General features: G+C 39.9%; 1 protein-coding gene across 3 annotated transcripts in view; it reads left to right on the plus strand.

Annotated features, from left to right (window-relative positions):
* The first annotated feature begins 18518 nt into the window (after window positions 1-18518).
* GALNT1 (polypeptide N-acetylgalactosaminyltransferase 1) overlaps window positions 18519-27145 on the plus strand; it is a 128917-nt gene continuing 120290 nt past the window's right edge. Inside the window, exon 1 of one of the 3 annotated variants that reach the window (XM_087439145.1) lies at window positions 18519-18604. The gene's annotated coding sequence lies outside the window, so the exon portion shown is untranslated. Of the gene's footprint in view, window positions 18605-19231; window positions 19325-27145 lie in introns of those variants that run through there. The other 2 variants (XM_087439144.1, XM_087439143.1) reach the window with 2 other exon arrangements.

The raw sequence follows: 27145 nt of genomic DNA on the forward strand, positions 1-27145 counted from the left end.
GAACATTAGTTCAGGCCCACTCACAGATGTCCACACAAGCTGACTTACAGAAAGACAAGTGGCACTGCTTAAAAGAGACCAGAGAGAATTTTTAATACAGTCTTTGTAAATTATTAGGCAAGAGATTGAAGGCCTAAGGAATATACATGGTATTGTTGCTACTTCTTGCAAGCTATCTATGGGACTTTGGGAGAGAACTATATGAGGGGAATGGTTTTGTAACAGGTGGCATGGGGGCATTTGGCGTTCTGGACCTTAATGTAAAGGGCTGGAAGGAGAAGTTCTTAACCAGAGAGGAAGTGGATCCCACAAAGATAAGGAAGAACGGGCTTGCTCAGAGACTAGCTGAGCTGCTCAGGAGGATTTTTAAAATAAAGTGGATGCTTTTTTTTTTTTTTTTTAAATAAAGAGATGTACAAAGTTGTAAACAAAAATGATTCAAAAGTCTACCATGCAGAATAAATCTTAAAATCAAACAATAAATAGATAAAGTACCCTATGCACTTGTGAGAAAAGTTCAAACAGTACTTGAGAAGTTTATACACAAAATACGGACGAGGATGGAGAGTATAAAACTAGTACAGCATGGAAAGACGAAGAAGAGGGCAGGAGATTCCCGATGACTCATGAGGAAAGTGGTTGAGAAACAAAATGCTTATGGCCTCCGTTTCCCCAAGGTGCAGGGAATGGCCAATAAGGTAAATTCAGTTTCAGTTATTCAAGATTGCTATGATGAAACTCAAAAGCAGAACATGATGGAAGAGCTTACTTTATTCAAAAGAAATATATACTAGGTAGCATATCAAGAAAATGTGCAGCAACCTTCATGAAATGAATATATTTATCAAGCACATTTGTAATGTGCCAGAAACTGTTCTAGATGTTGGAATCCAGCACCTGCTCTCAAGGAGCTTATAGTTTACAGTCTCAAATTGCTTTTCGAGTTCAATCAGGTATAAACAACCTCAAATTGTTCTAGTAAGTGAATAAGGACATACCTTCAAAAAGTTGTGTTATTCTCTGAAAGCTCTGAGATGTGATCAGTCTTTCTGAAAATACATACCCGGAAGATGGGAAGAAGGGAGCAGAATCAAGGATGACTTTGCACAGTTAGATAAATAAGTAAGAAAAGTATCAAGAAAAATAAAGCCCAAAAGGAGATGGGGCTTGATTTTTTCTTAAGTAAACATTATTGAACTATAGCATATGTACCCAAAAGCACAGCAATCACAATTGTATCATTCAATTTATTTTCACAAACTGAACACACCCATGTAACCAGCACCCAGATTAAAAAACAGAACATTGCCAGCATCTCCAGAAACCTCCTCATGGCTCCTTCTAATCATTGCGCACCCACCCCTGGCCAAGGCCAACCGCTATCCTGACTTCTAACATTGTATCTTAGTTTTGCCAAAAGTAGTTCACTCTCTTCAAATGACTTTGCTAAGATATAACCTGCACACATTTAAAGTGTAAAATTAAGCATCACCAAGTCAAGATACCTGAACATTTATTTCCATCACCCCTAAAAATATTCCATGTCCCTTTGTAATCCATCCCTCTCTCTACCCCTGTCCCTAGGTGGCCTCTGATCTGTTTCTGTCACTATATGTTAGTTTGCATTTTCTAGAATTTTATACAAATGGGATCATACAGTTAATGGAATTATATATATATATATATATGATTCCATTTTATATATATATATATATATATATTTTTTTTTTTTGGTCTGACTTCTTTTACTCAATGTAATGATTTTGAAATTCATCCATGTTGTTTGTACTGATGAGTAGCATCCTGGTGTATGGCTATACCACAATTTGTTTATCCATTCACCAGCTGACAGACATTTGGGTTGTTTGCAGGCTTATGGCTATTACAGATAAAGTTGCTGTGAACACTCATGATCAAGTCTTTGTAGAAATACAAGCTTTTGTTTTTCTTGGGCAAATACCCAGGAGTGGAATGACTGGGTTGTACTGTAGGTAGGTGTTTAACTTTTTAAGATACTGCCAAACTATCTTTCAAAGTGGTGTACCATTTTATATTCTTAACAGCAGTGTGTGAGAGTGCCAGTCGTGCCACATTCTCATAATACTTGCTATTATCAGTCTTTTTAAAGTTTAGTTATTCTAATGGATGTATAGTGGGATCTTATTGTGGGTTTAATTTGCATTGTGGGTTTAATTTATTTTCCTGATTACCAGTGATGTTAAGCATCTAGTCATGTGCTTCTTGGCCGTTTTAATATATTCTTTTGTGAATTGTCTGAGTCACTTTTTTTTTAATGCTAAGATCAGCAAAAGGACTTAAATAAATGTTCAGAGGCAAGAGACGGGAGAGTGGGTAATTGATGCAGTGTTGACAGATAATAAGAACAATGCAGACTCTTTAACACCTACTTTGCTTTAATCCTCTATTTCAAGGAGAAAAATCTTCAGGCTAAAAGGAGGAAAGGCAGCCCCACATGCAGGAAGAAATAGTAGATCCATAAGACAAATTGGAGAGTGAAGAAGAGATCTAGTGGTCCACCAATAACCATTTCCTTAGTCTTTCTTTAGAATCCAAGTTATAGCTAGACATGGGGTGACCAACCTCCCTGTTGGCCCAGGACTGAGGGTTTCCCAAGATGCAGGACTTTCAGTACTAGAACTGGAAAAGTCCTGGGTAAACCAGGATAGTTGGTCACCCTAGGTGGGTCCTTGGCTATCCAAAATGAAGATGATTATTTACCAGCCTCCTTTTCAGCTAGATGTGGCCATGTGATTAAGTTATGACCAATGAAATGAAAGCAAAAGTGATGTCTGAACTTTCTGGGTTATTTACATAAAAGAAAGAGCATGCTCTCCCCTTCTTTCCTTTCTGTCTTCCCACTGGCTCAAATAAAGAAGTGAGATGAGGAGCAGGCATAGAAGGAGTGAGAGCAGGAGCAGGCGTAGCCATTTTAAACAGTGAGATAGAAGCTGCCTGTTAATAATGCCAGAGCAACAGGAGAGAAGAATGCATAGTCCCTGACTATTGTGAAGCTGCCATAACAACCAGAGGTCCCTATCCAGCTTTTATGTGTGAGAGAAATACACTTCTATTTTGTTTAAGCCCCTGTATTTTAGGACTTGTTTGACAGCTGCCTACCTAATATAATATATAAGAAATCAACCAGGTAGGCTAAATGATCTCAGTGGATTGAAATGTTTTTGATCTTCAAAAGAGGGAAGAAGGCATGGTCCATAAACCCCAAACTGGTGAGTTTGATGACAGTCTTGGGTCGTTTTCTAGAGTAGATTAATAAAAGGATGTTGGTGAGTTACTTAAAAAGGCAGCAGAGATTGCTAGGCTCTAAAATGGTTGCACCAAGAATAAGTCTTGTTGAACTTGTCTTGGTTTCACTCTTTTGAGATGGTTGCTATACAAGTAGGTCAGCAAACGTTTACTTGTAACAAGGCTACTGACAAGAACACACATGACATCCATGCAGGCTTGTGCTGGGTACCAGTACAGCTAGACAGATTAATAACTGGTTGAACAATCATACCCAAAGGGTATTGAGTAATGCATCAACATCAGCTTGGAAGGAAATTTCAAGAGGTAAGCCTTGATCTAGCTAAATATTTTATCAGTGATTTGGATGAATAGATAGTGAAGTACTCATCAAATTGGCAGAGGACACGAAAAACAGTAAACACTAATGACAGAATCAGGACTGAAAGCTCTTGCTGGCTAGCACGGCAGGATGAAATTAACAAAGTCAAGTGAAAAAATATGTGTCCATGCACTCAGATTTAAAAAAAAAAAACTCATCCAAGGGGCTGGCCCCGTGGCATAGTGGTTAAGTTCATGCACTCCGCTTTGGCAGCCTGGGGTTCACAGGTTCGGATCCCGGGCACAGACCTGCGCACGGCTTATCAAGCCACGCTGTGGCAGGCGTCCCCCATATAAAGTAGAGGAAGATGGGCACCGTTAGCTCAGGGCCAATCTTCCTTAGCAAAAAGAGGAGGATAGGCAACAGATGTCAGCTCAGGGCTAATCTTCCTCACAAAAAAGAAAAAACAGAAAACCCTCATCCACTAAGATGAGAAATGGGAGCAATATGAATTAGTATTAGACATGGAAAAGAATTGAGATGTTTTAGGCGATGGCTCAAAATGAGTCATCAGGGCAAGGCTGGAGCAGTTCTGGCTGACTGCATTCACGGAGTGACAATGTCTGCCATAGGAGGATACGGCTCTGCCAGCAGTGTTCAATGTAGCAGTTCTCATGCCACAGTGTGAAAGATACAGAGGCACAGCTTGAAGAAGAACCTCGAGGAGACATGAAACTGACCTCAAATATCAGAGGGCTACCCTGTGGCACTCTAACTCTACACAGCCATGGCCATCATCCCTCACTCTGGCCCTCCCATTTCACTCCTGTTTTATCTGACTATCCACCTGCTCTGAGCTTCAGCGTGGCACTCTGTTCCTGTTGCTTATCCTCACATTGGTTTTTCCTGCTGCTCTCTGCTTTGGGAACACTCTTTTTCTGACCCGAGACTTTGATGTCAAGGAGATTGGGTGGTCACAAGAGTGGAGGAGCTAAGAGTGAGCAGTGGGAATGGTTATGCCCCAGGCACTTCCTCTTAATGAGTTGTCTTTTCAGATTGTGAGATGCTTCAAGAAGATAGTCAAAAGTGGCAACTTTTTAATATGTTCTTTTCTCTGAATTGTAGAAGTTGCTGTGCTTCTGGGGACTAACGGGTAATACGTGGCAGTGTAATGAACTACATACCTTAAATAACTCTCCCAAAGAAACAACCAAAACTGCTGAATAAAATTTTAAAATACATATATTTATAAATGCATCCCTAAACCTGCAGTAAAAAAGTCTCACAAGCCAAAAACGAAATGAAAGTTGAAATCCAGATAGGAAAGATAGCCCTGAGGTTGGCTTTCACCTTGAGATCATCTGCCCCACCCTGGTGACCTTGAACTTTTATTGAGTAGCCTTTCAGAACACAAAGAACAGAACCTAAAATCCAAAGCCTGCCCAAAGTGCAGAATCTGTAAGGATATCCTGCATAAAGTTGGGAACCCCAAGGGGTACAGCATCAATGTAATGATAAACTACAAATAAATTCACCCTGATGAAAAAGACAACAAAGAAACTTGCTATCTTGACTTTGGCATTGGGTAGAGGGGGAAAAAATCTGCCCTGGTAATGTGTAATCCTCAGCAGGCCTCATATGAGTTTTGGCCTGAATTCAGACTACCTATGAGGTTTTAAAAACCTCAAGTTAAAGTAACTTCAGGTACCCAGAGAAGCAAGGCAAATCTTTTATGAAAGAACATACCTTAAAGTCAGGCCTTAAAGAATTTCCACAGATAAAGCTCCAAAGAGCAGGAGCTCCCTGTCAAGTATGACAGAACATACCAGAAAACAAGGCAACATGAATGAGAGCAGACAGCAGACTCAGTCGATAAAAACTTGCATTGACTGGAATTATCACATACTAAATATAAAATAAATTTGCTTAATTTGTATATAGAAATAAAAAAGGGAAGCAAAAGATGATTAGAGAGAAAGATCTAATTAAAAATAACCAAGCATAGGCTTCTGGCACTAGTCCAGGTCTTTGTTTTTGGTGTATTTCTTAGTGTTGGTAAAGGCTTTAAATAAAACAGGCACTGGAACCTGGGTGGTAGTGAGATTGAAAAACCCCAGCGTTTGAGGGGAGCCTGAGACTTGCCAGCTCCCACAGGCCAGGCCAAGGCTCTGCACCCCCGCCTCTTTGTCTCTGTGAGGCTTTGGCATTCTCTCCTCTCCACCCCCTTAGCAACGCTGGCCTCTGCCCCACCCGTAGTCCTGTAAGTGAGCAACTGTAAATTGTCATTGACAGGGAAAGGGTCACAGACTCAGATGCCCAGGAACATGTGCAGTACCTGAGTGAGTAGCCATGCTGTGGTTCCAGCCAGGTGGGACTGTGGCCCAGTGATGCCAGATCTTACTTTCTCTCTTTTTTTTTCATCATTCCTTTATTCATTTCTCTTTTAAGAAAAACTGAAAATCTGTTTCTCTTTTATGTGAGAAATCTGCCAATTTTTAAGTGTTACAAAAATTAAACACTATAGCCAAACAAAAAACAAAACAAACAAATAAAATAATCAAGCATAATTTTGAAGGACCAAAAAGAAGTTCTAGAAATGAAAAATATAATAATATATCAAGAACTAGGCAAAAGACCAATAAAAAAATAGATGATTCAAACAACTCTATAAACTAACTATACCTAATAGACATATATAGAACATTCCATCCAATAACAGCTGAATATACATTCTTCTCAAGTGCACATGGAACATTCTCTAGGATATAACATACACTAGGGCATAAAACAAGTCCCAATAAGTTTGCAATCATACAAAGTATATCATCTGACCACAATGGAATGAAATTGGAAATCAATAACACAAAAAATTTAGGATATTCACAAATAAATGGAAATTAAACAATATGCTCCTAAATAACCAAAGAGTCAAAGAATAAATCACAAAGGAAATTAAAAAATACTTTGACAGGAATCAAAATGAAACACAACATACCAAAGCTTATGAAATATGCCAAAAGAAGAGCTTAGAGAGAAATTTATACCTTGCAAATGCCTGTATTTAAAAAAGAAGAAAAATCCCAAATCAAGAGGCTAATTGTCTACCTTAAGAAACTAGAAAAGGAAGAGCAAACTAAACCCAAAACAAGCAGAAGGAACAAAATCATAAACCCTAGAGAGGAAATAAATAAAATAGAGAATAGCAAAACAATAGAGAAAATCAACAAAACCAAAAATTTCATTGATTTGAAAAGACCAACAAAATTGACAAAAATTTAGCTAGATTGACAAAGAGAAAAAGAGAGAAGATTCAAATTGCTAAAATCAGAATGAAAGAGGGGATATCACTTCCAACCTTTCAGAAATAAAGAGGATTATAAGGGAATACTATGGACAATTGTATGCCAACAAATTAGATAAACTAAATGAAATGAACAAATTACTAGAAAGACACAAACTACCAAAATTGACAGAAAAAGAAAGAGAAAATCTGAATAGAGCTATAAGAAGTAGAGAGATTGAATTATCAATGTAAAAAACCTTCTCACAAAGAAAAACTCAGGCCCACATGGCTTCATTAGTGAATTCTATCAAACTTTTAAGGAAGAATTAACGCCAATCTTTTACTAGGTCTTCCAAAAATTAGAAGAGATGGTACACTTCCCAACTCATTCTGTGAGGTCAGTATTACCCTCATACCAAAATTAAGACAAACACCTCACAAGAAAACTACAGACCAAAATCTCTTATGAATATATCCTCATAAAAATACTAGCAAATGGAATTCAGCAGCCTATAAAAAGGATTGTATACCATGACCATGTGGGATTTATCATAGGAATGCAAAGTTGGCTTAACATATAAAAACCAATGTAATATACTATATTAATAGAATAAGAGACAGAAACCACATGATCATCTCAATAGATGTAGAAAGCAAAATCCAACAGCATTTCATGAAAACACACTCAACAAACTAGAGATAGAAGAGAAAGTCCTCAATTTGTTAAAGGCCATCTATGAAAAATATAGTCAACAACATAGTTAATGGTGAAAGACCGGATGTTTTCCCCCTAAGATAAGGAACAAGCAACTTCTATTCAACATTGTACTTGAGGTTCTAGCCAGGGCAATTAAGCAAGAAAAAGAAATAAAAGGCATCCAGGTTGCAAACAAAGAAATAAAACTATCTCTATTCACAGATGACATGATCTTATATACAGAAAATCCTAAGACATTCACATACACACACAAATATTAAAACTGATAAACACATTCATTAAGCTTGCAGGATACAGTATCAATATATAAAAATCAATTATATTTCTATACATAAGCAATGAATAATCTGAAAATGAAATTAAGAAAAAATCATATTTACAATAGCATCAAAAAGAATAAAATACTTAGAAATAAATTTAACAAAAGAAGTGCAAGACTTGCATGCTAAAAACTACAAAACATTATTGAAAGAAATTAAAGAAGACCTAAATAAATAAAAAAGACATCCTTTGATCATCACATTGGAGGTTAGAATTTCAACATATGAATTTGAGGGAGACACAAACATTCAGTCCATAACAGGCATCAAGACAATTCAATAGGAGAAAGAATCATCTCTTCAGAAAATGGTTCTGGGACAACTACATATCCACATGAAAAAAAAAAAGGACACAGCTTTTCTGTCAATGTAAGGAAGAAATTTCTAAGGGAGCTATAATGAAGGTGGAATGAGCGACCTCTGGAGTCCCTGAATCCCCTATCCCTTGAGAAATTCAAATCTGAAGTGATGACCACTTGGTCAGTGTGTCAGGGAGGACATTAAAATACCACAGAAAGGATGAGACTTAATGATCATACAGTTTCTCTCTATCCTGAAATCCTAATATTTTATGTCATTTTCCCATTGTCTTTCAAATTATTTCATTCTCTCATGACTAGAAGATTTTCCGATTAGTCATGTATCGGAGGGAAATTCTGAAATTCCTGTCTCATTATGAACCCTCATCTCTAAGGTAAAAAGTCTGGTGCACAAGAATGTATATGTAAAAGTGTGACTTGTGCGTGTGTTAGAGTGTATGTGTACACACACATCCATTGTTAGGACTTCAATTTACTCTGCTTTAAGATTTTTCTTCCAACCATTTGACTGAGAAGGTAGTTGAGAAAACTCCCAAAGGGTCCTGTCTCATCTAACTTAATCAACAAGAGTTAGTCGTCTGAGTTACTAACAGATATGCAAAGAAAGATAAACACTGCAAGGCCTTCAGAACATGGCAACACCTTCTGAGGGTGGGGTGGGTGGCAACTGTTTGGCAATAGCATTCAGCTATTTTTTTGCAATACAGATCCTCAGGTTTTTAACTGCTAGATCAAGATCTATCAAAAAATCTCAGAGAATACCTTGGAAGTTCTCTAGGGCTGGGAGTGGATAGAGCCAGCTCTACCTGCTCAAGATACTCCAAGGGTGGGGCCCAGGGAGTTGTATTTTTAACAAGCATCTCCAGAGGACTCTGAATCACACCTAAGGATTGAGAAACATGAATTTAAGGTATCTCAAGGCTTTAGTATAAAAGAAGTGAGCTCTTTTTCTATGCTTTTTAAGTACCAATTTCTCTAGACTGTTCGTTGGTTGTTTTCTTTTATTGGAGACACAGAGATTATAAAGATATTTGGAGGCAATATTCTCACTTTATTCATTTTTGGGGGAAACCGTCTCAAGTCTTTATTTCCAATCATGTTTCATTTATTCTCATCTACTTTGAAAGCAGACCATGTCATTACTCACTGTGATGGCAAGAATCTGTCCTTAGTGGTCTAAATAGTCTTGGTGGTCTAGGAGCATACCCACAAGAAAAAGACAAAAATGGTCATGGTTTCGTTTTTTTTGCTGGTATAGATCCTTAGGTTAGGGGATGTGAGCTCTATGATCCTAAAAGAAAAGATAGCAATAGCCTCAAGAAGACAAACCAAGCCAGAAAGAAGCTCATTGTAGACGAGATGAAGTTGCAGGATAAGCCAAAAAGAAGAAATGAAAATAATTAATTTCAACACCTATAGTCATTTACTAAATAAATGGCCTATTGTAACATAATTTGAAATATTTTAAAAATATTTTTAAATGACAGTAATGGAGAAAAATTAGCAGAAAAGTAACTTTAGGTTTTAGCAAAAAGAGGCAACAGAGCAAAGGAATGGCTGATTTTGTTCCCTTCTCACAAAGTTACAGAATTTAATATTTTTACAAAAAGGTACAGAACTAAATAACCTCTACTATACCCAATCTCATCAGACACAAAATAAATGACTGAATTCAATTTGGCTTATTAAGAATTCTTTATGTAAGAGCCATTTAAGAATTCATTCTTTAACTAGACTGCAAATGTCCTCCTATATAATGAAGGTCTCTGAGAAATAATTGTGTTCCTCTTCTTGTACCTCGTACATGTTCAATACTGCTGACCACGTAATAGGATATCAAAAAATGCCTGTTGGTTAAATAATTGACTGCTTTCTTTTTTTTTTTTTACTGAAATGTCTTTTTTTTTTTTTGTGAGGAAGATCAGCCCTGAGCTAACATCCGTGCTAATCCTCCTCTTTTTGCTGAGGAAGACCGGCTCTGAGCTAACATCTATTGCCAATCCTCCTCCTTTTTTTTTCGCCAAAGCCCCAGTAGATAGTTGTATGTCATAGTTGCACATCCTTCTAGTTGCTGTATGTGGGATGCGGCCTCAGCATGGCCGGAGAAGCGGTGCTTGCCTGGGATCCAAACCCGGGCCGCCAGTAGTGGAGCGTGCGCACTTAACCGCTAAGCCACCAGGCCGGCCCAATTGACTGCTTTTTAAAAAGTACTCATTGTGAAGTCACACATCCTTATGAAATTTCAGTATACTAAGTTAAAGAGAAAATTCTTAAGAACTTCTGAGAGCAAAACCAACTCATTTGCAGAGGGATGAGAATCATTTTGGCTTTCAGATTTTCCAGCTTTAGGCTAGAAGACAACAAAACAATGTCTTCAAAATGCTAACAGAAAGTGGCTTGGAACATAGAATTCTATGCCTAGCCAATTTATCAGTCTGCAAGTTGGACTGAAAGAATTCAACATTTACCTTCCTTTCTGAAAAACAAAATCACTTGAGTGTATGCTCTAAGAAAATGAAAATGGAAAGAATATGGACATATAGAATCCAAGAAATAGCAGCCACAACTCAGATTAGCAATAAAAAGACTCTCTAGGCTGTCAGCTGTGCAGCAGGTATAAGGGTGATTGGTTCAAAGTAAAACACATAGTCAGAAGACTTGCAGATGAACATATTTGATAAGAAAATGGATTCACTTCAACAAATAAGTATGATTTAAAAAGTTTTATGAGCAACTAGAAGGATGTGCAACTATGACATACGACTATCTACTGGGGCTTTGGGGGACAAAAAAAAAAAGGAGGATGATCGGCAATAGATGTTAGCTTAGAGCTGGTCTTCCTCAGCAAAAAGAGGAGGATTAGCATGGATCTTAGCTCAGGGCTGATCTTCCTCACAAAAAAAAAAAAAAAAAAGAAGTTGTATGAACTTAGTGATAGAGTGAAGGTGATTGTTTTTTCTGTTAACAAGAAAAAAGTAAGGCAAACAGAAACTCCCCCCAAAATAAAAAGCTCTACAGCAAAATCATGGCCCATAAAAAACAAATTATGTATAGCGTCATTCTGAATAGGGTATGGAGTATAATGAATGATAAAACATTCAATCTTGGTTTTTGAAGTATTTATTTTGGTGCTACATATATCTAGGAATTTCCTTCTCTACAAGTCCAACTACATTTCTTGAGTCTGCGGAAAATAACGTGTACACAATTATAGTATTTTAAGTGCCCTTTATTGGATTTTAGTTTTTCGAATCAACTTACATACAAAGCATAGAAGACTTAATTATAGTTACAAACAGAAAGAAAATGTTATAAACCTTCATAATGTGTGAGATATGAGATGGAAAGGAAAGAGAGGATATGAAAGTATAAGGGTGTGCATATCCTCATTTTTTATAATGAAGACTTGAGAGATACTTTCTAAAGTTGAATGATCAAGAAAGCACTTTCTCTATATAATATAAAGTTACAAAGTAAGCCAGTAGAAGAACTACTTATAATACAACTAACAAAACTTTGAGGAGAGAGCTAGAGGTGGTGTTAATGAGCTCAATTCCTTATCTTTGATAAGTGAGAATCAACAGAAACTTGTGTGTAGTAGATTTGATCATTGTTCCCAACTTTTTGCCCCCTCTCTGTAATAGATTATATATCTACACTCTTTGTCATATGATTTTTGCCATGCCACCGGGTAGGGCATATTTAGTGTCATCTCTATCCCACTGAGTCTGGGCTTTGCCATATGAATTATTTTGAACAATGGAATGTGGGTGGAAGTGGCTCGTTCTGAACAGAGGCTTTCAGAAGTGTCATGTATTCTGGGTGCTTCTCTTCAGCTATGGCCCTCTGCCATGGGAAGAGCATGCCCCAAGTCCCAAGTCCCAAAATGAGAAGACACACAGAGCCAAGCCTAGCCAAGTCCAGTATAGTGGCAGCCCATGACTTGTGAGCTTGTAATAAGTGTTTATTGTAGGCCATGATTTGGGGATTGTTTGCATGGAAGCAAAAATTGACAAACACACTGTCTAAAGCGGATAAATCAAGAATTCAAACTATAAGTATATCATTTACAGTTAGGGGAGCTATCCATCAGGAGAGGAAGGGGTGGCAGCCACCAAACAGAATTAGTTAAAGGTAATTACCTTTGGGGATGCTGTTGAGGGAGAGAATTTAAGTTTTTATTTCACATCATCCTGTCCTATTTGAATTTTTTTATCATATATATGTATTACTTTTATACTTAAAATGTGCAAAGTACAGTGCATGCCATCCAGGAGGTGATATAAGCCTTAAACATATAAAACATTATAGCAACAATATGAAGAGGCAGCTCATTTGTGTTGGGGAAAAAAATGCTGCAGATGATGAAATTATAGGAATTCAGAAAAAAGAAAAGATCAACCTGACTGGAGAGGTTGTAGAAGGTGGAGAAAATTGCCCTGGAACAGAATTCTTAGGGATTAAGATAGGTGGAGGAAAGTAGGCAAGGAAGAAGCAAATAGCATGACAAATGTGGAGAGTGGGGACAGGGAGGTGGGTGGTGAGACTAGAGCAGAGAATCCTTATGGGTGAGCTGTGGACAAGAGGGCTGGGACCAGACTGTGAAGGGCCTGGAATGCTTGACTAACGTGTGTGGAGATGGAGGACTTCATGAACTAAGTGTTTCAGGAAGACCAATATAGCAGGGCTGTGTAGGATGGATTGCACTCAGAATCCTCAGAGCTAGTAGAAACCCTCTCAAGGGTCATTTAGGCATGTGGAGTGGCATATGTGAAGGAATCACTATTAGTCATGTAGCTTCTGTTACCACATCCCTTGGGCCTAAATTTATAAAAAGCAGTGCCTCACTCCTTTGCTAGAAATATGTAAATCATTATTCAGATAGACTGGTGCCCTGCAGGACTAGAAAGCTTTGACTAGGGGAAAGTAGAGGCCAAGAAAATGTATTTTATAAATCTCTAAAAGTCTCTCTTAGCTGGAAAAGACCAGCAGTCTTCTCCCCTACTCTGTGCTACTTACCATGGTTTTTTTCATTGTCTTCCTAAATACCATCTAACAATACCATGAATTCATATGCATCCATAGTTAAAATTTTGGTCATCTTACTCCACAGTACCTCTTTTGAACCAAGAACCCATCATCTCTTCCACTTCTCTTCATTTCAGGTTCATGCCATTCGATTTCTTGTGAGCAATGACTGTCCAAATCTACTGCCAACTAAGATTTGCTTCCATCGTCCTTGATGATTTCTGTACCTGACTTAGGTTTTCCTTCTATCCTGACTCCTGCTTTCCTTAAAATTTAAAAAAATTTGTATTGAAGACTTGTCTGACTTTTATTTTCAGTTTCTTAAGTTCATTTCTGCCCACTACCTTCTTCACCTTCACTGGCCGTACGTCCAAATAGTATGTCCTGAGCCTTATCGGTGTGAGGCCTAGTCCTCCTGCAGTGTCTCGGGTTGGTTCTTCTCACTGGCTGTGTCAACTTTTTCACTTCTCTAAACTTGCTGACCTCAGACTCCACTGAGGCTCTGATCTAGCAGTTCCCATCATTTTCCCCATTTTTTTCCATGTGATAAACATTATAGTCCATATAAATATCCAGAGTATATATGTGGAATTCCCAATAAACCAGCAATAAATCTTCCCTTTTCACTCTGACTCAAGAAAACGTATGGGAAATGCAAGAAAACTGGGAGTGACACTTTTATAGGAATAATCTGCAATCTGCTCTATTTTATGTTTTAAAACTTTATTTTCAACTTCTGGTTCCAGATGGAATAGTGGATGGAGTACATTTCCCATAAGAACAGCTAAAGGCCCTGGACATTATATATAAAACAAACATGAAAAGACTCTGAAAGGTAGAGAGAAAAGGCAATTGACTAAGGACCTTGGGATATGAGGAATGACAGGGCAATGAGCTCCTTGAGTTTTCTTTTTGCCTCATATCCCAGACTAAGTGCGGGAGAAGCTGGCAACCTGGAAAGATCACAGGAACAGATTTAACAACAACGACAAAAACCCAAAATGCTTGCTCTCACTAGCCCAAGGACCAGGACAGGGGCAACCCAGGAAACTTTCAGACAGTAACTGCCCTATTCCAGCCAAACCCTACAGAAAAAAATGCGACCTCACCCCTGTCCCAGTCAGCAAAGGCTGAACAGACAGCCTAGACTCCCACCTTCACCCTGTTGTTGGAAGGCACCTCTGGTGACCCCTGGTGACCCCTCTAACCCCTGCTGGGTTGGTGTCAGAGAAGACCAAGTGGGGAGCCAGGACTTTCATCCCAGCCCAGTTGACATTGATTAGCACAAACAGAACAAAACAAAACAAAATGACCCAATTATATGCAAGGGCATTATGCTTTCTAAAAAAAAACTCAGTCTCAAAAGGTCACATATTGTATGATTCCATTGATATAACATTCTTGGAATGACAAGATTATAGAGACGGAGAACAGATAGTGGCTTCCAGGGGTTAGAGATAGGAGGGTTCAGCGTGACTGTGAAGGGCTAGCACAAGGTAGGTCTTTGTGGTGATGGAATAGGTCTGTATCTTGATTTGGGTGGTTGTTACAAGAATCTGCACGTGTGATAAAATGACACAGAACCATACACACAGATTGTACCAATGTCAATTTCCTGGTTTTGGTATTAAACTATAGTTATAAGTTTCCACCTTTTTTATGTATAGTTATAAGATGTAACCATTGGGGGGAAATTGGTGAAGGGTACAAAGGACCTCTCTGTACAATTTTTACAACTTCCTATGAATCTGTAATCATTTCAAAATAAAAAGTTAGAAAAAGAGTTATCCTCCAATTTTGATACTTCTGGTAGTCGTTAACATTATAATCCAAATTTTCGCAGCACCTTTCTGGGGACAATGGTGGGATTGATCGCATTTCCCTGCTTCTTTGGAAGTTAGATATGGCACATGGTTTGAGTTGGTCATTGAAATGCACCCATAAAAGAGATAATTAGGGAGGAAGCATTAAGGGACCAAGCAAGCATAATCTGCTATGTGCCCTCCTACTGCCCCTGCCAAGGAAGAACCGTGAGCTGCATTGGATTCTTCTTCGGCCTGGGCTGAAGCCCCTACTCAGATTGAAAGGACATGGAGCGTGGGCCAGAAAGGAAGTTGTGTAGTTTTAAGCCACCAGGATTTGGGGCTTTTAGATACAGCCATCCAGTACAGTACTACAACTATTAGTCACCATTACCTGCCCATCCCTCTCAGACGCTTAACATGTAGCGCTCTTACCACTAGATCCAAGGTGAGGCACCCTCCTGACTGTTTATGATCCACGTTCACCCCTAGCACTGCTCTCACCATGCTAACATACCGTCACTGCCTGACCTTACCCATGATCACCATCCAATGGATGAATGGACCAAGGCTCCTGCCTCCATCCAATTTTGCCCCTCTTGTTCCTGGGTGTCAGAGCAGTGCAGTGGTCATGACAGTGATGATATGCTGTGGGCTGGGGAACAATGAAAGGAGGAAAGGCACCCATGTTCACAAGGCAGGGCTGTCAGACCTTTGGTTGGCAAAACCAAAAGCAAGGAGTAAAAAATCATAAAATGATAGCGTTTACATGTTCTGCGTGATTACCACCTACTTCACGTCAATTTGACTCCTGTGTGGGCTTGTGTTTGTCCCTCTTTCAACGTCACCCTCTTCTGTTCTTCCCCATCCTGTCAGGATGTGTGACACACAATTCTGTGTAACAGATCCCTTCTCTCCTCCTGCCTACCACACTGGCCAATTATCCTTGGGCAGTTCACCCTGCTTTAGGCAATCTCCCACACCTCCCCATCACTACAATGAATCCATCCGAGGTGCCATTCTCTCACTTTCTGTCTAATTAGGAAGAAACAACTAGTCCTTATTCACAAGTTAGAAGAGTATTAGCATTATTCAGATCACAAGCATTTTAAAGAGGGCCTGAGAGAAACAATGCACTGAGTTAACCATTCACTCAAAGGAGCTATGCCCTGGTGTGAATCTCAGGGGCTGTGGTGAGAAACGTCAGGGCAGGTAGACTACGTCATGTGGGATAATTCACTTTGAATGTGTCTCCACTAATTAATCTTCTAGGGATTAAGTTCTTCTATGGTAAAACCATAGAAATCATGAAAAAAAATCCTAAATCATACTATTGTCCAGCCCAACGGTAGTGCTCCCGCTGAAGCACAAATCTGCACTGGAGGAAGCCCGTGAGTCCGGGGCACAGAGCCAAGGGGAAACAAGAATAACATGGGAAAGATTTGTCCGTGTCCTCATTTTGGATTCCGTTTGAGCCCTTGTACCTCTCCTTTTGCAAGGCACGCAGTTCTTTCTTGCTCTCAAACATGCTTATCTTTTCAAACCCCATTTCCAATTCTTTTAGTGGGTAAAGTGAAGATACATTTTTGAACAAATAGGAGTGGGTAGATTGGGGGTGTTGATGGGTAATTGTGCTTGGTTATACAACCAATTGCAAAAAGTGCATTTTATTATCTTGTACTATGCAAACAGCACTCCATTTTCCATTTGTTTTTCAATTTTTTTTAATTGCAAAGAACTTGTTGCAACTAGATAAGGTACTATTATCTTGGGCTACAGATTTTTTTTTTCAAATGTTTTACTGAGGTAAAATTTACACACCATAAAATTCACTAGTTTCAAATGCATGATTCAATGATTTTTAGTAAATCTAGAGAGTTGTGCAACCATTACCACACTCCAATTTTAGAACATTTCTGTCACTGCAGAAAGATGTCTTGTGCCCCTCTGCAGTCACTCCCCATTCCCACCCCCAGCCCTAGGCAACCACTAATCCACTCTCTCTATAGATTTGCCTTTTCTAGACATTTCATATAAATGGAATCATACAATATGTGCTCTTTTGCATCTGGCTTCTTTCACTTAGCTTAATGTTTTTGAGGTTCCGCTATGTTGTATCTTCTATTTCATTCCGTTTTATTGGTGAATAGCATTCCATTGTATGGATATATCACATTTTGTTTATCCATTCATCAGTTGCTGGAAATGTGGACTGTTTCCACTTTTTGGGTATTATGAAGATACTGCTATGAATACTTATGTACAACTTGCTATATGGACACGTTTTCAATTTTTCTTGGGTATATACCTAGGAGTGGAATTGTTAGGTCATATGGTACTTTCATGTATAACTTTTTAAGAACCTAACACTTTCCCAAAGTGGTAGTACCATTTCACATACCCATCAGCAATGTATGAGTGTTCTAACTTCTCTCTCTCCTCACCAACACTTGTTATTGTCAGTCATTTTTATTACAGCCATTGTAGTGGGTGTGAAGAGCTTTCTCATTGTGGTTCTGATTTGCATTTTCCTAATGACTAACAGGTTGAGCATCTTTTCATGCTATCTTTAACCATTTAAATATTTTCTTTGGCAAAATATCTATTCTTTTACCCATTTTAAATTGGATTATTAGTCTTATTGAGTTATAAGAGTTCTTTATACATTCTGAATACAAGTCCTTTATCAGATATATGATTTGCAAATCTTTTTTCCTCCAGAGATAGTTTTTTTTGGATACAGAATTTTTAAGAGATACAAACTTCAAAAAGAACTTTCCTTGTGATTCATTAACAGGTCAATCATGATTCACTTTGTTTCAAAATATTATATAAGTACTTTTAAAAAGCAACTTTTTACTTTTATTTTAGAATACTCGGAAAACGTAGATAAGCACAAACTAGGAGAGTAAAATTACAGAGATCATCTTCGGTAACCTTTTTTGCTTACAGCCTTTTGGTTCTTTCTGTGAACATATACAGCATTTATTTAAAAAATAAAAAAGGGACCACTTAAATAATAATATAAACATTAGTCTCATCATTCCAGCTCTTGGCTGGCAAGACACACAAACCTCTGAACGATTTAAGTAAAAAATTAATTTATGAAAAGAACGATTGGTTACGCCTTGTGTGAGTGACAGAGGACCAGGGTTTTGTCTTCTCTTCAGGGTAAGGTACTGCTAGGCACTGGAATTAGGGGCCAGGAGGAGTGTTTCCCAAGGGGCACAGTGGAAGGGCCCTCTCGGAGAACTACGCAGGAGAGACTTCCCCAAACAGTCCCCATTCTGCACGGGGCCCGGGTGTTTTCGTCCCCCGAGGCCTGGCTGCCTCTTCCGGCGCTGCCGGCCGGTGGCCTCCCCTCTCACCGCCCACCCCGGGTCCCGGACCTCCTGCATCCCCGTCGCCGGCGCAGGGCTCAGCACCGCCGGCCGAAGGCGCCGCCGACAGTCCTAAAAGTCCCCAAGTCCGCTTCGGCCGCTCCCAACCGGCTCAGGAGCAGCCTTGTACTCGGCCGCGGGGTGGATCCGACGACCTCCTCGGCGCGGTGAGGACACCTCCATTTCCTCCCACCCCGCGATCTGCTCGACGTGAACCGGCCCGAGTTGTATTTTACTTGCTGCGGCAGCCTCTTTGTCCGCACACAGGTTCAGGTGGAGAGCAGCCGTCCCGGACCGCACGGCCGAGCCCGTCGCAGACGGAGCCTCCCGGCCGCGGCGCCTCGGGCGCGCGCCTCCCGGCCGGTCAGGCAGGGACAGAGGCGCGGAAGAGCCGGAACCCCGCCGTGCCCCGAGGGAAGCGCCGCAGCCCCCAGGGGGGCTCGCCGCAGGGCGGGGGGCGGCGCATCCGGGTGAGCGCGCGGCGCCCCCGCCTCCCCCACGCAGCCGCACGGGCCGCCGCCGCCGAGCACGCCGCGCGCTGTGAGGACCGCGCCCGAGAGGCCTGCGCGGGCGGCCCTGTGGCCCTGGCCCGCCGCGCTGAGGCGGCCCCGAGCGAGCGGCAGCGGCGGCGGCATGCGGGGCGGCCCAGAGTAGCGCGCCGAGCCCGGGAGGCCCGGCGCGGAGGCGGGGGGAGGCGCGGCGGAGGCGGGGCTCGCGCCGGGCCCGCCCGCCCGCCCGGGGAGCCGCCGGCAGTGGCCGAGGAGGCGGCGCGGCGCACGGCGGCCCGAGAGTAGCGCCCGCGCTGCGGCCCGCGGGACCGCGCCGCGACCGCCCGGGCCGGCCCGAGGAGCGCCCGCCGCCGCCGCCGCCGCCGCGCGTGGACCGAGGTGAGTGTCCGCCCGCGCCCGAGCCGTCCCGGAGCCGCGGCCGCTTGCGCGGGGCCGGCGGCGGAGGAGGAGGTGGAGGCCCGGCCGCGTCCGCGTCCCCCGGCCCCCTTTGTGGCCAGCGCTGCTGTGGCCGGTGCGCGGGCGCGCTCGGCGCGGGGTCCGGGTCGGGGACTCCGGGGCTGCTGGACACGCGGCGTCTCTGGTTGGCAACTGCGGCGAGCAGCGAGTTTCCGTCCTAGTTTGACATTGAGTTAGAACCGTTTTTCTTTAGAAGACGGAAGTTTGTTTTATTGACCAAAAATACAGCTAAATATGGCTCCTGGGTTCGGCCCGGCCGTGTGGTCCTGGGAGCCGCGGTGCCAGGCTGACCCTTGCCGGGTGGGCGCGACGGGGGAGGGGAGGACACGCGGGCGGCCCGGGGCAGGGGCTTCCTGGCCCACTGCCCGCGAAGAGGACCCGGTCTTGAATTAGTAAATGTCTGTGGATGAGAAGTAGCGGGCTTTAGGTAATGTGGCAGCCCATCCTGGAAGAATGAATGAATGAAATGTCATTTACTCCTCCGTAATCGATACAATGCCCACTTAAAGATTTGCCGGGAATTGTGATGATTTGCATTGTCATTGCCTCTCTTACCTGGTCTGCCTTGCTAAGTGAGGGTCGTCCCCCCTCCTCCAAACTTATGACCTTGGCCTCATTCTCAAAGCCACTGAGCTAACCAACTCTTCAACCAAACGTGCTTGATGTTTTCTGGCAAGTGTGGGCAATAGGCAAAGTAGTCTTTGTGATTGTGAACTGTTTCTGGAGGGCAGAGAATGTTATCTCAATCATGCCTTATGCTTAATACATTGGTTTATAATAATTCCTGTCAGGAACCCTCTGAGGTGGTGATGGTGGTGGGGTGTTGCCCTTATTTCACAGGTGAAGTTGTTGAGGCCCTAAGAAGTTGTAACTTTCCAGGTCACAAGCTAAGCAGCAGATCTGGGACTCAAACCTAGGTCTTATTAATCCAGTGCTCTTTACATTACATCAGTGTCTAGACCTGGAGTGTCCATTGTGGTAGCAACTAACCACATGTGGCTATTTAAATTAGTTAAAGTTAAATTTTTAAAAATTGAGCTATTCACTTGCACGATCCAGATTTGAGGTGTTCAGTAACTAAATGTGGCTAGTGGCTCCTATTGACCAGTGCTTGTCTAAACCATATATCCGCTTATTTATTCAGTAAATAAATATTTATTGAGTGTCTAGGAGGCACAGGTTTAAGTCCTGGGTAACCTATAAGGGAGACAAAATGTCCTTGCCTTTATGGAGGTTGCATTTTACATGATAGTTTGAGGGATGTTTCCACGGTACTTCAGTGCCTTGCTAATTCACAGTGTGGTATGTTAACCAGCAGCAGCATCCCTGTCATCTGGTAGTTTGGAAGAAATGCAGAATCTCAGGTCCCAAAGCATGTCAACTGAATGAGTACCTGTTAAAGTGATTTAACAGATCACAGGTCATAGATCACAGATCTGTTTCAGGTGATTTATGTTCACATTGAAGGCCTTATCCAGAACACCAGTGATAATGAATATTCTGATTAATTGTTAGATGGGGCTTTTAAGAAGTAGGCTCTAAAACTCTTGGGAGCCCTCAACATTTATGCAAATATTTGTTAAATGCCTGGCTCTTCCAATATAGTATAAGCTTTATGAGAGCAGAGATTGTGTCTTCCTTTTCTAGCCATATATCCCCAGAGACTTCACAGTGAGTGGTAAGCAGTAGGCACTCAATAAATGCTTATTGAGTATATGAATGAGCATGCTAGAAAGTCCAAACTGGTTGTTAATTTCAAACAGTTGCTGGCAAGGTAATTCTCATGGCATCAGGTAAGAGCATGGGACCTGAGTCAAAATGAAGGAACTTTTCAACTCCAAACCTCAGTTACCCTGGCCTGAGTTTTACTCTTGGCTCACTTGCATGCCCTATCTCTCTCTTTTTTTAATAATATAAAATAATATTAATAAATTTCAATCTTAATCATATGTTAATGCCATATATATATATATATTTTTTTTTAACTAAGTTCCAAACTTTATTTGGGTTTCACCAATTTTTCCATTAATATTCTCTTTCTGTTCCAGGATCCAATCCAAGGTACCACATTGCATTTAGTCGTCATGTCTCCTTAGTCATTGGTAGTTTCTCAGTCTTTCTTGTTTTTCATAACTTTGGTAGCCTTGAGGAGTGCTGTCCTGGCTCTCTTTGATGGACAGCTTTCCATAGACCAGATAGGATCATCCATTTCTGGGAAAAGGCTCTCGTATTCAGGAAAGTAAGGCCATAAGAGGAATAACTATTTCTGCTCTTATTATATTATTGTGTAATATATACATCTCTTATGCTTATATAACAACATACAACTTTAGTACTTTGTTTTCAGTAACAGATTTCTTGGGATATCTCAATCCTAATTGATTGAGATTCAGAAGAGTGTTACAACATTGAAATTGTGAACCACTGTTTTCAAATGTAGAGTTTTTATCTTTATGATGGCTTAAGAGCTGGGCTGAGGTGGAAGAACAAGGAAAAAGGAGAGATTAGCTAAAAGCGGCAGTAGGTCAGAGAGGGACCAAGGCGAATGGAGTGACAGATAATGGAGGAAGAAGAGTGGGGCAGCTGCATAGAAGAGAACTAGGATGAATACTTATTGTTTGTTCATTTATTAAGTTAATATTTATTGAGTGCTTACTGTGTGCCACACCCAGGGCTAGATACTCAAGATAACTGGGGGTGGGAAAGCGTTAAATAAACATACAGATAAGTACATAATAATTACAACTTGTGATGAGTGCTATAAAGAGAAAGTAATGGATGCTGGAGAGACTGTGGATTGGGGAAGCTGCTGCTTTTGGTGCCTGAGTTGGCGAGGAAGGCTATTCTGAGTAAGTGACTTTGAACTCCTCTCTCTAGCTTTTGGTGACCTTCCATAATTACCCCCACACTGCTTATCCTATTTTTCTGTTATTTCACAACATACACATCTCTTCCTCCGTAGGCACTGTGCCTATTTCTAGCTCTGTGTCTTTATCCTTAAGTGATTTCTTCTTCCCAAGATCTTCCGCCCTCTCCACCTCTCTTGTTCAAGGATTTGCTCAAATCCCATCTCCATTATGAAGTCTTTTACTGTTAATTTATGCCTGTGTTTGTCCCTCTACTTGAGTGTATGATGTTTGAGGGTAGGAATAATATTTTACATTTATATCTGTGTGTCCTCACTTAGTCCAACACAAAGCCAAGAGTAATAAAGGGTTATTAAGAGGGTAGATACCTTCTGAAGTGTTAACGTTTGCGTGATGAACCTTAGAACAGTAAATGAAGGTCCAGTTGTTTTTTTTTAAATTAAACTTTTTTGTGGCACAATTGTAGATCCACATGTAGTTATAAGAAATAATTCAGAAAGATCCCATGCACTCTTTACCCAGTTGATCCTGATGGTATCATCTTGTAAAACTATAGTACAATGTCAGACCCACGATAATGTCATTGCTACAGTCAAGATCCAGGACATTTCCATCACCACAAGGTTTCTGCATGTTGTTCTTTTATAGCTACACCCACTTCCCTCCCACCTCACCACTCCTTAAGCCCTGGCAATCAATCTGTTCTCCATTTCTATAATTTTTTCATTTCAATCATGTTTTGTAAATGGAATTGTACAGTAAGTACCTTTTGGAAGTGGCTTTTTTCACTCAGCATAATTCTCTAGAGATGCATCCAAGTTATTGCGTGTATCAATAGTTGCTTCCTTTTTATTGCTGAGTAGTATTTCATAGTATGGATGTACTTTTACAGTTCTTTTAACCATTTACCTCTTGAAGGACATCTGGTTGTTTCCAGTTTTGGTTTTTGCAGCACCATTTGTTGAAAAGGCAGCATCTTTCTGCCATTGAATTGCTTTTGTATCTTTGTAAAAAATCAGTTGGGTATATTTGTATGAATCTATTTCTGGGTTCTCTATTCTGTTCAATTGATCTATGTGTCTGTCCCTCCACCCGTATCATATAGTCTTGATTATTGTGCTACATAATAAGTCTTGAGTTGGTGTATACTGATTGCTCCCACTTCATTCTTCTTTTTCAAAATTGTTTTAGCTATTCTTGTGCCTTTGCCTATCCATATAAATTGTGGAATAATCTTATCTATATTTACAAAAAAAATCTTGATAGGAATTACATTAGACCTATATATCAGTTTGGGGAGAATTGATATCTTACTATGTTGCATCTTCCAATCTATGAACATGGTATGTCTCTCCATTTATTTAGATCTTCTTTGATTTCTTTCATCAACATTGTGTAGTTTTATCATACAATTCTATGTTTTGTTAGATTTTGTTGGATTCGTTTGGTTAGATTTACATGTAAGTATGTTTATTTTGAGCAATTGAAAGTGGTATTGTATTTTTAATTTTGATGTCCATGTGTTCATTGCTAGTATAGAGAAATATTAACTTTCTTATGTTGATCTTGTATTCTGCAATCTTGCTGAACTCATTTATTAGTTCTAGGAGTTTTTCTGTAGATTCCTTGCAACTTTCTTAAGTAGACAACTGTGTTGTGTTTACACAGGGGCAGTTTTATTTCTTCCTTTTTGATCTGCGTGCTTTTTATTTCCTCTTGTCTTATTACACTGGCTAAAACTTCCAGTACAATGTTGAATAAGAATAATGTGAGAGGGCATTTTTGCCTTGTTCCTGATCTTAGGGGGATAGCTTTCAGTCTTTCACTATGTTTTGGGTTGGTCTCAGCCTATCCATAGTGATGCTATTGGCTAGAAATGCCTGGGGCACTTATCTGGGCCCTTGGTGAGCCCCACAGACATTTTCCCTTTCACAGCCAGTGTTGCGGCTGGACTGACCCTTGTGGTTTTTATTATTAAGACACACCTCAGCAACGACCATCAGGGAACTTTGAAAAGACGAGATTTCTTACTCATAGGTCCTGGAGAGTACACAGCACACGTGCGACCACACAGTGAGGTCACAGGTAGAGAGAGTGCTTGGACCTGGGGTTCTCCTTTTATTGGGGTTGAGGGTGAGGTGCATAGGGTTTTCAGGTTTGCTCTTTATTGGTGAATTTAAAACATAAGAGTGGGAATTAGGGCACGGGAAGGGAGAAGCAAATTGCCAAAGAGTCAGTTATCTAAGTCTACCAGAGCTCTCTTAAAAAAAAAAAAAGAGAACTTCATGGGTGGGGTGGCCTGACTATCTAGTTGTGTAGCTGGATGTCTTTGAAGTGGATGCCTGGGCAATCAAAAGCTTAATGTCATGCAATTTACATTACAATAAAAAAAGCTAATTGTGAGACATTTACACTACACACTATTAAGTATAGTGTCTTATAGATACTTTTTATCAAGTTGAGGAAGTTCCCCTCTATTTCTATCTTTCTGAGAGTTTTTATCATGAGTAGGTGTTGAATTTTGTCAAGTGCTTTTTGTGCATTAATTGAAATGGTCATGAGATTTTTCTTCTTTAGCCTATTGGTATGATGGATTATTTTGATTGATTTTTTTAATTGAGTCAGCCTTACATCTCTGGACTAAACCCCACTTGGTCATAGTGTATAATTTTTTAGGTATATTGCTGAATTCTATTTACAGACAGCCCCTTACTTACAATGGTTTGGCTTAAGATTTTTCTACTTTACAATGGTAAAGTAAAAGCAATACGCATTCAGTAGAAACTGTACTTCGAATTTTTAATTTTGATCTTTTCCTGGACTAGCGACATGCTGTACAATACTCTCTCGTGATGCTGGGCAGCAGCAGCGAGCCTTTGCTCCCAGTCAGCCACACAATTACGAAGGTAAACAACTGACACACTTAAAACCATTCTGTATGCATACAGCCATTCTGTTCAGTTCAGTATTCAAATACTGTTTCAGGACAATATTCAATAAATTACATGAGATGTTCAACACTTTATTATAAAATAGGCTTTGTGTTAGATGATTTTGCCCAACTTTAGGCTAATGTAAGTGTTCTGAGCTTAGGCTAGGCTAAAGTGAGGTAGGATAAACTATAATGTTCAGTAGGTTAAGTGTATTGCGTTTTTAACTTGTGATATTTTCAACTTACGGTAGGTTTATTGGGATGCAACCCTGTCGAAAGTAAAGGAAGATCTGTATTAATATTTTGTTGAGGATTTTTTGTATTTCTATTCACGAGGGCATTTAGCCCTATATAAATTTCCCTCTCAGCACTGTTTTAGCTGTGTCCCACCAATTTTGATATGTTGTATTTTTATTTTCACTCAGTTCAATGTATATTTTTATTTTCCTTGAGACTTCTTCTTTGACCCAGGGGTTATTCAGAAGTGTGTTGTTTGGTTTCCAAGTGTTTGGAGATTTTCCTATTATCTTTCTGGTTTTGGTCTCCAGTTTGATTCCATTGTGATTGAAGAACACACACTATTATGTCAGTTCTCTTAAAATTTGTTGAGGCTTGTTTCATGGCTCAAAATATGGTCTGTCTTGGTATATGTTCTGTGGACACTTGAATAGAATGCATTTTCTGCTGTTGTTGAGTGGAGTGTTCTATAAATGTCAGTTAGATCCTACTGGTTGATGGTGTTGTCAAGTTCTGCTATACCTTTGCTGGTTTTCTGTCTAGATATTCTATCAACTCTTGAGAGACAGGTGTGGAAGTCTCCGACTATATTTGTACATTTGTCTTTTTTTCCTTTTAGGTTATATCAATTTTTAGCTTTACATATTTTGTAGCTCTCTATCTGTGCATACACATTTAGGGTTGCTGTATTTTCTTGGTGGATTGACCCTTTGTATCATCATATAATGCCCTTCTCTGTCACTAGCAATTTTCTTTGCTCTGAATTCTACTTTATCTGATAATAACATAGCCACTAATTTTCTTTTTTTTGTTAAATTTTTAATTAATTTTTTTATTGCAGTGACATTGGTTTGTAACATTGTATAAATTTCAGGCATACATCATTATACTTATGTTTCTGCATTGATTACATCATGTTCACCACCCGAATACTAATTACAATCCATTACCACACTCATGTGCCTAATCATGCCTTTCATCTGCCACTAATTTTCTTTTTCCTTTGATTGGTTTTCTTTAGTTGTTTGGACGATATCTCTTTTTCCATCCTTTTACTTTCAACCTGCCTATATTGTTATATTTGAAGTAAGTTTCTTGTAGATGGCATATAGTTGGGTCATGTTTGTAATCCGTTCTGCCAATCTCTGTCTTTTCATTGATGCATTTAGATCATTTACATTTAATGTAATTATTGGTCTGTTAGGGCTTAAGTCTGCCGTTTTATTTTTTGTTTTTTCTTCCCTCTCTTTTCTTTTTCTCGGTGTTTTTTCCCCCTGACTTCCTGTGGGTTAATTGTAAATATTTTTAGAATTACATTTTGATTTATCAGTATTATTTTTGAGTGTATTTCTTTGTATAGTTTTTTTAATTAAAAATTTTTTTACTGGTTGCTCTAGACATTACATTATATATACATAACTTATTGTCTACTGTTGTCATCATTTTGTGTTGAAGTGAAGTATAAAAACCTTACTTCTCTATATCCCTTTCCCCTCCCCCATTTTAATACAACTGTAAATATTTCTTCTACGTACATTTAGAAGTACACTAGACAGTGTTATAGTTTTTGCTCCCACAATCAAAACATCAATGAGAAAACTCAAGGGGAGAAGGAAAGCCTATTTCCCTGTATTTTTGCTTACTGTGTTTTGTCTTGATGTCTCAAGATTCCTTCTTTTATCATTTATTTTTTGTTTTAAGAACTTC

The sequence above is a fragment of the Ceratotherium simum genome, chromosome 14 (genome assembly GCF_057802395.1).
Source record: "Ceratotherium simum simum isolate JZ-2026a chromosome 14, ASM5780239v1, whole genome shotgun sequence".
Lineage (NCBI taxonomy): Eukaryota > Metazoa > Chordata > Mammalia > Perissodactyla > Rhinocerotidae > Ceratotherium > Ceratotherium simum.